Source organism: Leptidea sinapis, chromosome 9 (genome assembly GCF_905404315.1).
Source record: "Leptidea sinapis chromosome 9, ilLepSina1.1, whole genome shotgun sequence".
Taxonomy (NCBI): domain Eukaryota; kingdom Metazoa; phylum Arthropoda; class Insecta; order Lepidoptera; family Pieridae; genus Leptidea; species Leptidea sinapis.
This window is the reverse complement of record NC_066273.1, coordinates 9,859,246-9,873,617: the sequence shown is the minus strand read 5'-3', so window position 1 is coordinate 9,873,617 and position 14,372 is coordinate 9,859,246.

The following is a 14,372-nucleotide window of genomic DNA, read 5'->3' as shown; positions in this document are numbered from 1 at the left end:
GTTAATTGATCACCGCCGCCCACATTATCTTGCAACACCAGAAGAATCACAGAAGCATTGCCGGCCGGAGTATGCGCTTTTTTTGAAGGTACCCATGGCATAAAAGGCATTTATTTTCTCAAAATTGATTCCTTTAGAATCCTTTTTGATGTCATTTCTTATACTACTAGATACTACTACCGCTTCGGAAACAAATGGCGCTCTGAGAAAGAAGCTCTCCCAGCATTCTTTTTTTTGCGCTCTTTTCAATAAAAATATACAATATTGTACAGTCATTTCTATCGCTATAAAGAAATCATAATCTAGTCCCAGGCTGTCCGATAATTTAGATATTCAGCAGTGGAGTAATAGGATTTACGACAGAGCCATTTTTTTATAAACCATTTAAATTTATTTATAGATAATGTCTGAACAGTGGCTGGGACTTTATTGTAGAAGTGTATACATTTACCCTTAAAGCTATTATGTATCTTATGAAGCCTACTAGAATTAGTTACAAGCAATCCCTTATTTCTAGTGTTATAATAATGAAAATCACTATTTTCAGATTTTTGTGAACATATATTAAATTTTCATAAATGTACTGACAATAAACAGTCATAATATTTATTTCTTTAAATTTTTCTTTGAGAGACTGTCTATAACCAAGCTGATATATAGCACGAACAGCTCTCTTTTGCAGTGCAAACAGTGCTATATCAATGTCAGCAGCATGACCCCATAGTAATATACCGTACGTCATGATGCTGTGAAAATAACTAAAGTACACTAATCTAGCGGTCGCAACATTCGTGTACTCTCTAATCTTTCTAACTGCATATGCCGCAGAGCTGAGTCTATCTGCTAGATGGGTAATATGTGGACCCCACTGAAGCTTTTTATCTAACGTGATACCCAAGAAGACCGTAGTGTCCACAAGTTCCAATCTCTGGTCATTTATAAGTACGTTGGTTTGTACCTCCGCTGTGTTTGGTGTAATGAACCGTAAACACTTTGTTTTTTTACTGTTTAAGTGCAGATTATTCGTCTCAAACCAACGCACTATCTTTGAGAGTGCATTGCTTACCTCGTCATCAATATCCGCACGTCGCTTCACTTTAAAAATAAATGAAGTATCATCAGCAAACAATACAATCTCATGGCTATCATCTACCACAAACGGTAGATCGTTAATATATATAAGAAACAAGAAAGGACCAAGAATAGAACCCTGTGGAACACCTATTCCCACAGGTTTACATGAAGACCGTTTGCCATTTACATCGACTATCTGAACTCTTTCGCTTAAATATGATTTTAACAGATTTAGGGCTCTATTTTTCACTCCATAATGCTTTAGTTTTAGGAGTAAAGTTTCATGGTGGACGCAGTCAAATGCTTTTGACAAATCGCAAAAAATGCCCAATGCATCCTGTGACTCTTCCCAGGCGTCAAAGATGTGCTCAATGAGTCTAGTACCCGCATTAATTGTTGATAAGCCCCTAGTGAAACCAAACTGATTTTTGTTCATTAATTTACAAAAATGCATTTGTAGCTGTTGAAGCAAAAGTTTTACTAAAAACAGGTAGCACTGAAATAGGTCTGAAATTAGCAGGGTCAAAAGAACTGCCCGATTTAAACAAAGGTATAACTTTGCTGTATTTCATGAGGTCAGGGAACACACCCTCATCTATGCATTCATTAAATATTATTGCTAATTCAGGTGCTATAATGTCAAGTATGTATTTACGGCGTACGTACGTAAGTAAGGGAAACACCTGGCAACCCCTCGCTTTTTTCTCCAGAAAACTCAGCCCTTCCCAAAAAAAGTACAGCCCTTACGACAGGGAATTATTGGCGATTTATGAAGCGATTCGTTATTTCAGATACATGGTTGAAGCGAGGACATTCACCATCTACACTGACCACAAGCCCATTACGTTTGCATTCAGCACTCAACGTGACAGCTGCTCACCTCGTCAGTTCCGGTACTTGGACTTCATCAGTCAATTCAGCACTGATATCAGGTATATCCCTGAGAGGGACAACACAGTAGCTGACAGCATGTCTCGGGTTGAAGAGATGACAACGCCCCTAGATTACCAGTCCCTCGCCCGTGCCCAGGATTCTGATGCTGAACTTCAAAACTTACTCGTAAGTGGGTCAGGCCTAAAATTAGAAAAGGTCATGCTAGAGAACTCTGATATTCAGGTATTCTGCGACACTTCTACTCAATACACCAGACCTTTTGTTACTTCAGCTTTCCGACGTCAGGTATTCAACACGTTACATAGTCTAAGTCATCCCGGAGCAAAAGCCACAGCGCAATTGGTAGCACAACGCTTCGTTTAGCCGGGTATTAAGAAGGACTGTCGACAATGGGCCAAAGAGTGTCAACAATGTCAGCGCAGTAAAATATCTCGCCACACATCAGCTCCATTAGCAAAGTTCACAATGCCTTCAGCTCGCTTCCGTCAGGTCCATATGGACATAATAGGTCCCTTACCTTCTTCTGTTGGTCACAGGTACTGCCTCACCATGATCGACCGCTTCACTCGATGGCCGGAGGCCATGCCCTTGCAGGACATCACTGCAGAATCCTGCGCTGCCGCCTTCGTAACTGGGTGGATTGCGCGGTTCGGTTGCCCCGAGAGCATCATAACCGACCGCGGCCGCCAGTTTGACAGCCAGCTGTTCAAGAGGGTCGCCGCGCTGGTAGGCGCCGACCACCGCACCACAACAGCTTATCATCCCGCAGCAAATGGCCTCGTAGAGAGGCTACACCGTCAGCTCAAGGCCGCTATAACCTGCCACACCAGTGCTCAATGGACGGAGGCATTACCTCTCGTGCTGCTGGGCATACGCAGCGCGTGCAAAGATGACCTGCAGGCGTCTACCGCGGAATTAGTCTACGGCGAGCCACTCCGCTTACCTGGACAGTTCCTTCAGCCCATACGGGACGACCACATCGACGTTACCGACTTCGCCAGCAGACTGAAACAGCACATCACTAAGCTGTCACCAACATCTACGTCATGGCACGGACAACGTACATTCTACGTGCCCAAAGACCTACAGCACTCCACTCACGTGTTCCTGCGCCAGGGTCCTGTAAAACGGCCGCTACAAGCCCCGTACACCGGACCCTACAAGGTACTACGTCGGGGCTCCAAGTCATTTGACATAGAAGTCCAGGGTAAGACGTCAACAGTAACGATCGACCGTCTCAAACCAGCATATATCGCAGATGACAACTTATCAGGAAAAGACACACAAACACAGACTGTACCTACACAAAAGGAAACTACGGAAGAAGAACACATCAGAACTACAAGAAGTGGACGAAGAGTCAAGTTTCCCGACTACTATCACCCGTAGTCACGGTCTCAGTGGGGGAGTACTTGTAGCGGCCAAATCCGCTACTTACTTCCGCACCGCCGCTTATGTTCTTGGACCACACGACATCACGCCACATCGTACGATCTATGACGACAGCCTACGTCACGGGTGGTGCGAGCTGCGAACCGGCTGCATCGCGTGCGCGTCCCCGCGCCCGCGCTCCCGCCGCACACCGCGGGCCCTGCGCCCGCCGCCACAGCTAGGCCTCCCGCGCCCGCGCCCCGCGCGTCGCATAAATACCAGAGGCGATCGCCCGCGCCACGCATTCTGCACATTTATTTACCTCGCGCTCACAGCTTTCCGCTTGCTTTATTTTTGCTTTGTATAGACGCTCATTTCATTCTACATTTTGTAAAGTATTTCTTTTAATTAGTAGTAAATTCAACCTTTCATCTTTGACTCAATCTTTCATTCTTACTTCGCTTCAAACCAATATCATAGCATCCCTAGCTCAGCCAGGGGTAGTCATCGAGAAGTCGTAGGAGTAGAATACGTGCTACAGCGTACGTTTAGTGTGTGTACGCTACAATAACACCACAAAAGGACGGTGGTGTTACGCAGGTGACGGCGCCGAGGATAGACATGGCGGCGCTCCACAAAGCATTGTGTTCGTCTGCAGCTTGTGAACATTCCACCCTGCTGTTATACTTGATGCTGTACTCATGCAAAGCATACAAAAGGCATGTTAGCACTGAGCCACAAATTGAAAACTTGGTGGTGCCAATACTACAAGTTCTGTACAATGCCCCAGACAATAACTCCCATCATATTTATATGTCGCTCATTGTACTGCTCATACTGACAGAAGATGAGAAGCTTATCAAAAATGTACATTCTATTATGTTGAAAAACCTCGTTTGGTACACGGAACGGACGCTGTCGGAGATATCAGTGGGTGGCCTGATGGTATTGGTGGTAGTGAGAGCGCTACAGTACAACATGGCGCGAGTTCGGGACAAGTATCTGCACACTAATTGTCTTGCGGCTATTGCCAATATGAGCTGTGAGTTCAGAAACCTTCACCCTTACGTCGCGCAAAGATTGGTGTCACTGTTTGAAACGTTGTCCAAAAGAAGAGCCAGACTTGCTACAGTGGTGACCCATCCGACAAGTGACACGATGACTGGCGCAGAACAACAACAAAAGGGATTAGGCGGTGGTCCAAGTACAAGTGACGGCGGAAATAACAGTGACGTATTTCGAGTGGGCGTACGGATACCACCCTTTTGGCCCGAGGAACCGGCTGTATGGTTTGCCCAAATTGAAGGTCAGTTCATTTTGTCTAATGTTACAAGTGACTCCACCAAGTTTTATTATGTCATTAGCCAATTAGACCATCAGTACGCAGCAGAAGTCAAAGATATCATTATTTCCCCGCCGGCTACAGACAAATACGAGAAATTAAAGTCGGAACTTATCAAGCGCCTCACAACGTCTAGAGAACGTAAAATTAAACAGTTGTTGATGCATGAAGACCTTGGTGATAGAAAGCCATCTCAATTTTTGCGTCATTTACAAAGCTTAGCAGGGAAGACAATACCAGAAGAGCTTATACGAACTATTTGGTCGAGTCGATTGCCAAATAATTTACAAACAATTGTCGCATTACAGAAGGACAGCGCCCTCGAAACCGTGGCAGATCTGGCGGACCACGTTCATGACATAGCACCGCCCGCAGTCGCTCAGGTAGCCAGATCAGCAACTGAACAGCCAGGTACTGCTTTTGAAATTATGTGTAACAAAGTAACAGAACTGACACGGCAGGTGGAGTCACTAATGCAGAGCCAGCAACGGCAGTCTCGATCCCGCTCCAATGACTTTAGGAACGAATACCGCACGTCACGATCCCGCTCTAATTCCCGATACCGACAGCAACCAGAAGACGATACACAATGCTGGTATCATTTCCAATTTGGCTCGAACGCAAAGAAGTGTGTCAAGCCCTGCACATTTCGTTCGGGAAATGCCAAGGGCAGCCACTAGTGGCCGAACACGTCTGCCCTACATCATCAGGCCGCCTTTTTATCACCGACCTTAACACAAAAGTACAATACCTTATCGACACAGGGTCTGACTTATGCGTTTATCCACGTTCTCGCATTCAAGAACATCGCACGAAGACGCAGTACGAGCTCTTTGCAGCAAACGGTACGGTGATATCAACATTCGGGTACGTTCACTTACAACTCAACCTAGGGTTGCGCCGCGTATTCAGTTGGCGCTTCGTGGTGGCAGACGTCTCCAAACCAATCATTGGCGTCGACTTCCTTAGCTTTTATAACCTGCTCGTCGACTGCCGCAATCACCGCCTGGTCGATGGGGTAACGTCACTGTCCGTCGCCGTACCACGCCAGCACCACAAGGAGGACATCTCATCAGTACGTACAACATCGCCAGGGGACTCGTTGTATAACGACATTGTACGAGAGTTTCCGAACATTACACGCCCAGCTGGTAAGCCAAGTGAACCAAAACACAACACGGTTCACCATATTAGGACGACGCCTGGCCCACCAGTATTTTGCCGCCCTCGTCGGTTAGATCCGGAGAGACTCACCATTGCCAAAAAGGAGTTGGAAGAGATGGTACAAAATGGTACAGCTCGGAGATCAGAGAGCCCCTGGTCCTCAGCACTGCACCTAGCACGTAAGAAAAACGACGGCTGGAGACCTTGTGGGGATTACAGAGCATTGAACGCTCGCACTATTCCAGACCGATACCCTGTGCGGCACATCCAGGACTTTGCGCACCAGCTGGCAGGCAAAAAAGTCTTTTCTACGGTGGACCTCGTTAAAGCATATAATCAGATCCCAGTCCATGCTGACGATATTCCTAAGACTGCCATTACCACGCCTTTCGGATTATTTGAATTCCCTTACATGACATTCGGACTTCGTAATGCTGCACAATCTTTCCAACGTTTTATGGATGAAGCACTTAGAGACCTAGACTTCTGTTTTGGGTACATTGATGACATCCTAATCTTCTCTGAATCTCCATTACAGCACCAGCAACACCTTCGCCAGCTATTTCAACGTTTGACAGATTACGGCATACTGATAAACACAGCGAAATGTGTATTTGGTAAGGATGAAGTAACTTTTCTTGGCTTCACAGTGTCCGCAGCAGGCGTTAAACCTTTGGAGGAGAAGGTCCAGGCAGTTCAAGACTACCCGCCACCCAAGACGGTAAAGGAGTTGAGGCGATTCCTAGGAGTCATCAACTTCTACCGAAGATTCATTCCTGGAGCAGCAGCAATACAAGCACCGCTTAATGCCTTACTAGCTGGACCGAAAACCAAAGGATCACACCCGGTCAACATGACTCTAGAGCTGCTAGAAGCATTTAAAAGATGTAAGTCTAGTCTTTCCCATGCCACACTCCTAGCACATCCAGATACCACAGCAGAGCTGGCGATACAGACTGACGCTTCGGACCACGCTATTGGAGCCGTACTGCAGCAAAGTAAGGGAAACACCTGGCAACCCCTCGCTTTTTTCTCCAGAAAACTCAGCCCTTCCCAAAAAAAGTACAGCCCTTACGACAGGGAATTATTGGCGATTTATGAAGCGATTCGTTATTTCAGATACATGGTTGAAGCGAGGACATTCACCATCTACACTGACCACAAGCCCATTACGTTTGCATTCAGCACTCAACGTGACAGCTGCTCACCTCGTCAGTTCCGGTACTTGGACTTCATCAGTCAATTCAGCACTGATATCAGGTATATCCCTGGGAGGGACAACACAGTAGCTGACAGCATGTCTCGGGTTGAAGAGATGACAACGCCCCTAGATTACCAGTCCCTCGCCCGTGCCCAGGATTCTGATGCTGAACTTCAAAACTTACTCGTAAGTGGGTCAGGCCTAAAATTAGAAAAGGTCATGCTAGAGAACTCTGATATTCAGGTATTCTGCACATTTATTTACCTCGCGCTCACAGCTTTCCGCTTGCTTTATTTTTGCTTTGTATAGACGCTCATTTCATTCTACATTTTGTAAAGTATTTCTTTTAATTAGTAGTAAATTCAACCTTTCATCTTTGACTCAATCTTTCATTCTTACTTCGCTTCAAACAAATATCATAGCATCCCTAGCTCAGCCAGGGGTAGTCATCGAGAAGTCGTAGGAGTAGAATACGTGCTACAGTGGTACACGTATAGATGTGTACAGATCTTACTACTACTACAGACGTATAGATGTGTATAGACGTGTACAGATGTAGCACGTATTCTACTCCTACGACTTCTCGATGACTACCCCTGGCTGAGCTAGGGATGCTATGATATTTGTTTGAAGCGAAGTAAGAATGAAAGATTGAGTCAAAGATGAAAGGTTGAATTTACTACTAATTAAAAGAAATACTTTACAAAATGTAGAATGAAATGAGCGTCTATACAAAGCAAAAATAAAGCAAGCGGAAAGCTGTGAGCGCGAGGTAAATAAATGTGCAGAATGCGTGGCGCGGGCGATCGCCTCTGGTATTTATGCGACGCGCGGGGCGCGGGCGCGGGAGGCCTAGCTGTGGCGGCGGGCGCAGGGCCCGCGGTGTGCGGCGGGAGCGCGGGCGCGGGGACGCGCACGCGATGCAGCCGGTTCGCAGCTCGCACCACCCGTGACGTAGGCTGTCGTCATAGATCGTACGATGTGGCGTGATGTCGTGTGGTCCAAGAACATAAGCGGCGGTGCGGAAGTAAGTAGCGGATTTGGCCGCTACAAGTACTCCCCCACTGAGACCGTGACTACGGGTGATAGTAGTCGGGAAACTTGACTCTTCGTCCACTTCTTGTAGTTCTGATGTGTTCTTCTTCCGTAGTTTCCTTTTGTGTAGGTACAGTCTGTGTTTGTGTGTCTTTTCCTGATAAGTTGTCATCTGCGATATATGCTGGTTTGAGACGGTCGATCGTTACTGTTGACGTCTTACCCTGGACTTCTATGTCAAATGACTTGGAGCCCCGACGTAGTACCTTGTAGGGTCCGGTGTACGGGGCTTGTAGCGGCCGTTTTACAGGACCCTGGCGCAGGAACACGTGAGTGGAGTGCTGTAGGTCTTTGGGCACGTAGAATGTACGTTGTCCGTGCCATGACGTAGATGTTGGTGACAGCTTAGTGATGTGCTGTTTCAGTCTGCTGGCGAAGTCGGTAACGTCGATGTGGTCGTCCCGTATGGGCTGAAGGAACTGTCCAGGTAAGCGGAGTGGCTCGCCGTAGACTAATTCCGCGGTAGACGCCTGCATGTCATCTTTGCACGCGCTGCGTATGCCCAGCAGCACGAGAGGTAATGCCTCCGTCCATTGAGCACTGGTGTGGCAGGTTATAGCGGCCTTGAGCTGACGGTGTAGCCTCTCTACGAGGCCATTTGCTGCGGGATGATAAGCTGTTGTGGTGCGGTGGTCGGCGCCTACCAGCGCGGCGACCCTCTTGAACAGCTGGCTGTCAAACTGGCGGCCGCGGTCGGTTATGATGCTCTCGGGGCAACCGAACCGCGCAATCCACCCAGTTACGAAGGCGGCAGCGCAGGATTCTGCAGTGATGTCCTGCAAGGGCATGGCCTCCGGCCATCGAGTGAAGCGGTCGATCATGGTGAGGCAGTACCTGTGACCAACAGAAGAAGGTAAGGGACCTATTATGTCCATATGGACCTGACGGAAGCGAGCTGAAGGCATTGTGAACTTTGCTAATGGAGCTGATGTGTGGCGAGATATTTTACTGCGCTGACATTGTTGACACTCTTTGGCCCATTGTCGACAGTCCTTCTTAATACCCGGCCAAACGAAGCGTTGTGCTACCAATTGCGCTGTGGCTTTTGCTCCGGGATGACTTAGACTATGTAACGTGTTGAATACCTGACGTCGGAAAGCTGAAGTAACAAAAGGTCTGGTGTATTGAGTAGAAGTGTCGCAGAATACCTGAATATCAGAGTTCTCTAGCATGACCTTTTCTAATTTTAGGCCTGACCCACTTACGAGTAAGTTTTGAAGTTCAGCATCAGAATCCTGGGCACGGGCGAGGGACTGGTAATCTAGGGGCGTTGTCATCTCTTCAACCCGAGACATGCTGTCAGCTACTGTGTTGTCCCTCCCAGGGATATACCTGATATCAGTGCTGAATTGACTGATGAAGTCCAAGTACCGGAACTGACGAGGTGAGCAGCTGTCACGTTGAGTGCTGAATGCAAACGTAATGGGCTTGTGGTCAGTGTAGATGGTGAATGTCCTCGCTTCAACCATGTATCTGAAATAACGAATCGCTTCATAAATCGCCAATAATTCCCTGTCGTAAGGGCTGTACTTTTTTTGGGAAGGGCTGAGTTTTCTGGAGAAAAAAGCGAGGGGTTGCCAGGTGTTTCCCTTACTTTGCTGCAGTACGGCTCCAATAGCGTGGTCCGAAGCGTCAGTCTGTATCGCCAGCTCTGCTGTGGTATCTGGATGTGCTAGGAGTGTGGCATGGGAAAGACTAGACTTACATCTTTTAAATGCTTCTAGCAGCTCTAGAGTCATGTTGACCGGGTGTGATCCTTTGGTTTTCGGTCCAGCTAGTAAGGCATTAAGCGGTGCTTGTATTGCTGCTGCTCCAGGAATGAATCTTCGGTAGAAGTTGATGACTCCTAGGAATCGCCTCAACTCCTTTACCGTCTTGGGTGGCGGGTAGTCTTGAACTGCCTGGACCTTCTCCTCCAAAGGTTTAACGCCTGCTGCGGACACTGTGAAGCCAAGAAAAGTTACTTCATCCTTACCAAATACACATTTCGCTGTGTTTATCAGTATGCCGTAATCTGTCAAACGTTGAAATAGCTGGCGAAGGTGTTGCTGGTGCTGTAATGGAGATTCAGAGAAGATTAGGATGTCATCAATGTACCCAAAACAGAAGTCTAGGTCTCTAAGTGCTTCATCCATAAAACGTTGGAAAGATTGTGCAGCATTACGAAGTCCGAATGTCATGTAAGGGAATTCAAATAATCCGAAAGGCGTGGTAATGGCAGTCTTAGGAATATCGTCAGCATGGACTGGGATCTGATTATATGCTTTAACGAGGTCCACCGTAGAAAAGACTTTTTTGCCTGCCAGCTGGTGCGCAAAGTCCTGGATGTGCCGCACAGGGTATCGGTCTGGAATAGTGCGAGCGTTCAATGCTCTGTAATCCCCACAAGGTCTCCAGCCGTCGTTTTTCTTACGTGCTAGGTGCAGTGCTGAGGACCAGGGGCTCTCTGATCTCCGAGCTGTACCATTTTGTACCATCTCTTCCAACTCCTTTTTGGCAATGGTGAGTCTCTCCGGATCTAACCGACGAGGGCGGCAAAATACTGGTGGGCCAGGCGTCGTCCTAATATGGTGAACCGTGTTGTGTTTTGGTTCACTTGGCTTACCAGCTGGGCGTGTAATGTTCGGAAACTCTCGTACAATGTCGTTATACAACGAGTCCCCTGGCGATGTTGTACGTACTGATGAGATGTCCTCCTTGTGGTGCTGGCGTGGTACGGCGACGGACAGTGACGTTACCCCATCGACCAGGCGGTGATTGCGGCAGTCGACGAGCAGGTTATAAAAGCTAAGGAAGTCGACGCCAATGATTGGTTTGGAGACGTCTGCCACCACGAAGCGCCAACTGAACACGCGGCGCAACCCTAGGTTGAGTTGTAAGTGAACGTACCCGAATGTTGATATCACCGTACCGTTTGCTGCAAAGAGCTCGTACTGCGTCTTCGTGCGATGTTCTTGAATGCGAGAACGTGGATAAACGCATAAGTCAGACCCTGTGTCGATAAGGTATTGTACTTTTGTGTTAAGGTCGGTGATAAAAAGGCGGCCTGATGATGTAGGGCAGACGTGTTCGGCCACTAGTGGCTGCCCTTGGCATTTCCCGAACGAAATGTGCAGGGCTTGACACACTTCTTTGCGTTCGAGCCAAATTGGAAATGATACCAGCATTGTGTATCGTCTTCTGGTTGCTGTCGGTATCGGGAATTAGAGCGGGATCGTGACGTGCGGTATTCGTTCCTAAAGTCATTGGAGCGGGATCGAGACTGCCGTTGCTGGCTCTGCATTAGTGACTCCACCTGCCGTGTCAGTTCTGTTACTTTGTTACACATAATTTCAAAAGCAGTACCTGGCTGTTCAGTTGCTGATCTGGCTACCTGAGCGACTGCGGGCGGTGCTATGTCATGAACGTGGTCCGCCAGATCTGCCACGGTTTCGAGGGCGCTGTCCTTCTGTAATGCGACAATTGTTTGTAAATTATTTGGCAATCGACTCGACCAAATAGTTCGTATAAGCTCTTCTGGTATTGTCTTCCCTGCTAAGCTTTGTAAATGACGCAAAAATTGAGATGGCTTTCTATCACCAAGGTCTTCATGCATCAACAACTGTTTAATTTTACGTTCTCTAGACGTTGTGAGGCGCTTGATAAGTTCCGACTTTAATTTCTCGTATTTGTCTGTAGCCGGCGGGGAAATAATGATATCTTTGACTTCTGCTGCGTACTGATGGTCTAATTGGCTAATGACATAATAAAACTTGGTGGAGTCACTTGTAACATTAGACAAAATGAACTGACCTTCAATTTGGGCAAACCATACAGCCGGTTCCTCGGGCCAAAAGGGTGGTATCCGTACGCCCACTCGAAATACGTCACTGTTATTTCCGCCGTCACTTGTACTTGGACCACCGCTGTACGGTCAACAGCATGTCGACTGTACATCACGTTTCGCGTATCAGCGTTTACGTCGCCTCGCGTTATTTCCTAAGTAATATTGTAACCAGTTCGCGACAAGCCGCCGATCGATTCGCGTGCTCATTACCATACCAACATTTTACCATTTTACCATATAGCATAAGTTAAGGTTTCAATATACCATTTGAGCCTAACTTGTGTTTTACTCTGTACGGAACCAAACCACCGTACATTGTGGTCCTTCGGCCTTTTGTTAACCAGTGACAAATTTTTTTTTTTTAACCATTCCAAGGACATTGTGGTCCTTCGGCCTTTTGTTAACCAGTGACAAATTTTTTTTTTTTTTAACCATTCCAAGGACATTGTGGTCCTTCGGCCTTTTGTTAACCAGTGACAAATTTTTTTTTTAACCATTCCAAGGACATTGTGGTCCTTCGGCCTTTTGTTAACCAGTGACAAATTTTTTTTTTTAACCATTCCAAGGACATTGTGGTCCTTCGGCCTTTTGTTAACCAGTGACCAGAATTTTTTTTAACCATTCCAAGGACATTGTGGTCCTTCGGCCTTTTGTTAACCAGTGACCAGAATTTTTTTAACCATTTCGAGGACACAAAAACATTGTGATCCATCGTTCTATTAACCAGTACCATTAGTTAACCATTTTAACCAAAATTCGTCGCGTGTGTAGTGAACCAAATTAGTGTTGACCAAAGTGCTTGTGTGTGGAGTGTAACCAGTTCACCAGATCGGCGATACTACCAGCGACTACCAACGGGGAGACTGCTGAGGACACACCAGGTCACCACGTACCAGTCTTCAAGTAAGATCTTTCCTTTTTATCACTCACCACTCTTTACCACTCTCTTTTGACCCGTAACCATGGAGGCTCTATTAACCACCCAAAACCAGATTATGTCCGCGATTAACACGCAGTGTGTTAATTTCAAGAAGGACGGGCCAGAACGAAAGACACCCGCCTATATTGAAAAACGTCTCAACGCTTTAGACTCGTACTGGAGTGAATTCCAGACCAACCATACTAGGCTTTGTGCTGAGTTTGAAGACCCTAACCATCGCTACTTCGCGGAAAACCATTACCAGCGGACGAAAGATTTTTACCAGGAAGTTAGGAATATGATTTCTAATTACGTAACCAGCGATCCCAGCAAACCATTACTGAGACCTGCTACACCATTATCGCAGGGCTCAGATAGGCGCGATATTTTCTCTCCCGCTCAGGAGGGTCCCTCTTTTAGCTTCCCTGCACCAAAGCTATCGAACCAGGGCAACTCCAGTAGGGTCGAAGAAATGCTGCGAAAGCAGAAGAGCAACTTCAAGGCGCTATCCCGTACCATAGAGGCTGTCGACCTTGAAAGCTGCTCCGACCGCTGGGAGTTCGAAGATATTTTACGAACTATCCAATCAAGATGGTCGGTCATCGATTCTCTTCACTGGGACATCGACAGCGAAGGGCTGCTCGACAACGAAGAGTATGAGACAGCATTCGCTGAGATGGAGAAGAAATACAACACCATGAAGAAGGCAGTGAACAGACAGATGTGGTCGTCATCTTACAGGGAACGTTCAACCCCACAAATGGACATTCCCACCTTCAGCGGAAACTACCAAGATTGGATATGTTTTAAAGATTTATTCTCCGAAACAATTCACCATAATAAATCTTTACCAAATGCGCAGAAAATGCAATTCTTGAAAAGTAAGCTCCGTGGCGAGGCTGAAAAATTAGTTCACCATTTACGCATCAATTCTGAAAACTACGAAGTATGCTGGGACATATTAAACCAACGTTACCATAATACTAGGTTAATATTTAATTCTCACATACAATTGTTACTAACCATGCCTACGATTCAACATCAATCTGCAGCGGTCATCAAAAGGTTACATGACACCACCAACGAGTGTCTTAACTCTATAAAAGCAATGGGCATCGACATTTCCAACTGGGACCCATTGATCGTCTATATTTTGTGCCAAAAGTTAGATACTGAAACCCATAATGATTACATTGTGTCGCTTAAGAATCCAAAAGAATTGCCTACTTTGTTAGATTTTTTGAAATTTTTAGAAATTAAATTTACTTCGTTAGAAAGCTCTCGTCGTAAGCAGGACTTCAACAAATCAAATTCATCCCAGGTACACCAAAACCAATACCAAAAACCATGGGCTGAAAAGCATACCAATAACCATTTACATAATTTTATGAACAGAAATTTTAAACCAAGACCAGCTGTAATAAACCACGTCAATACGAAACCAGTACATATTGCGCCACAACGGAAATGCATACTCTGTAAAACG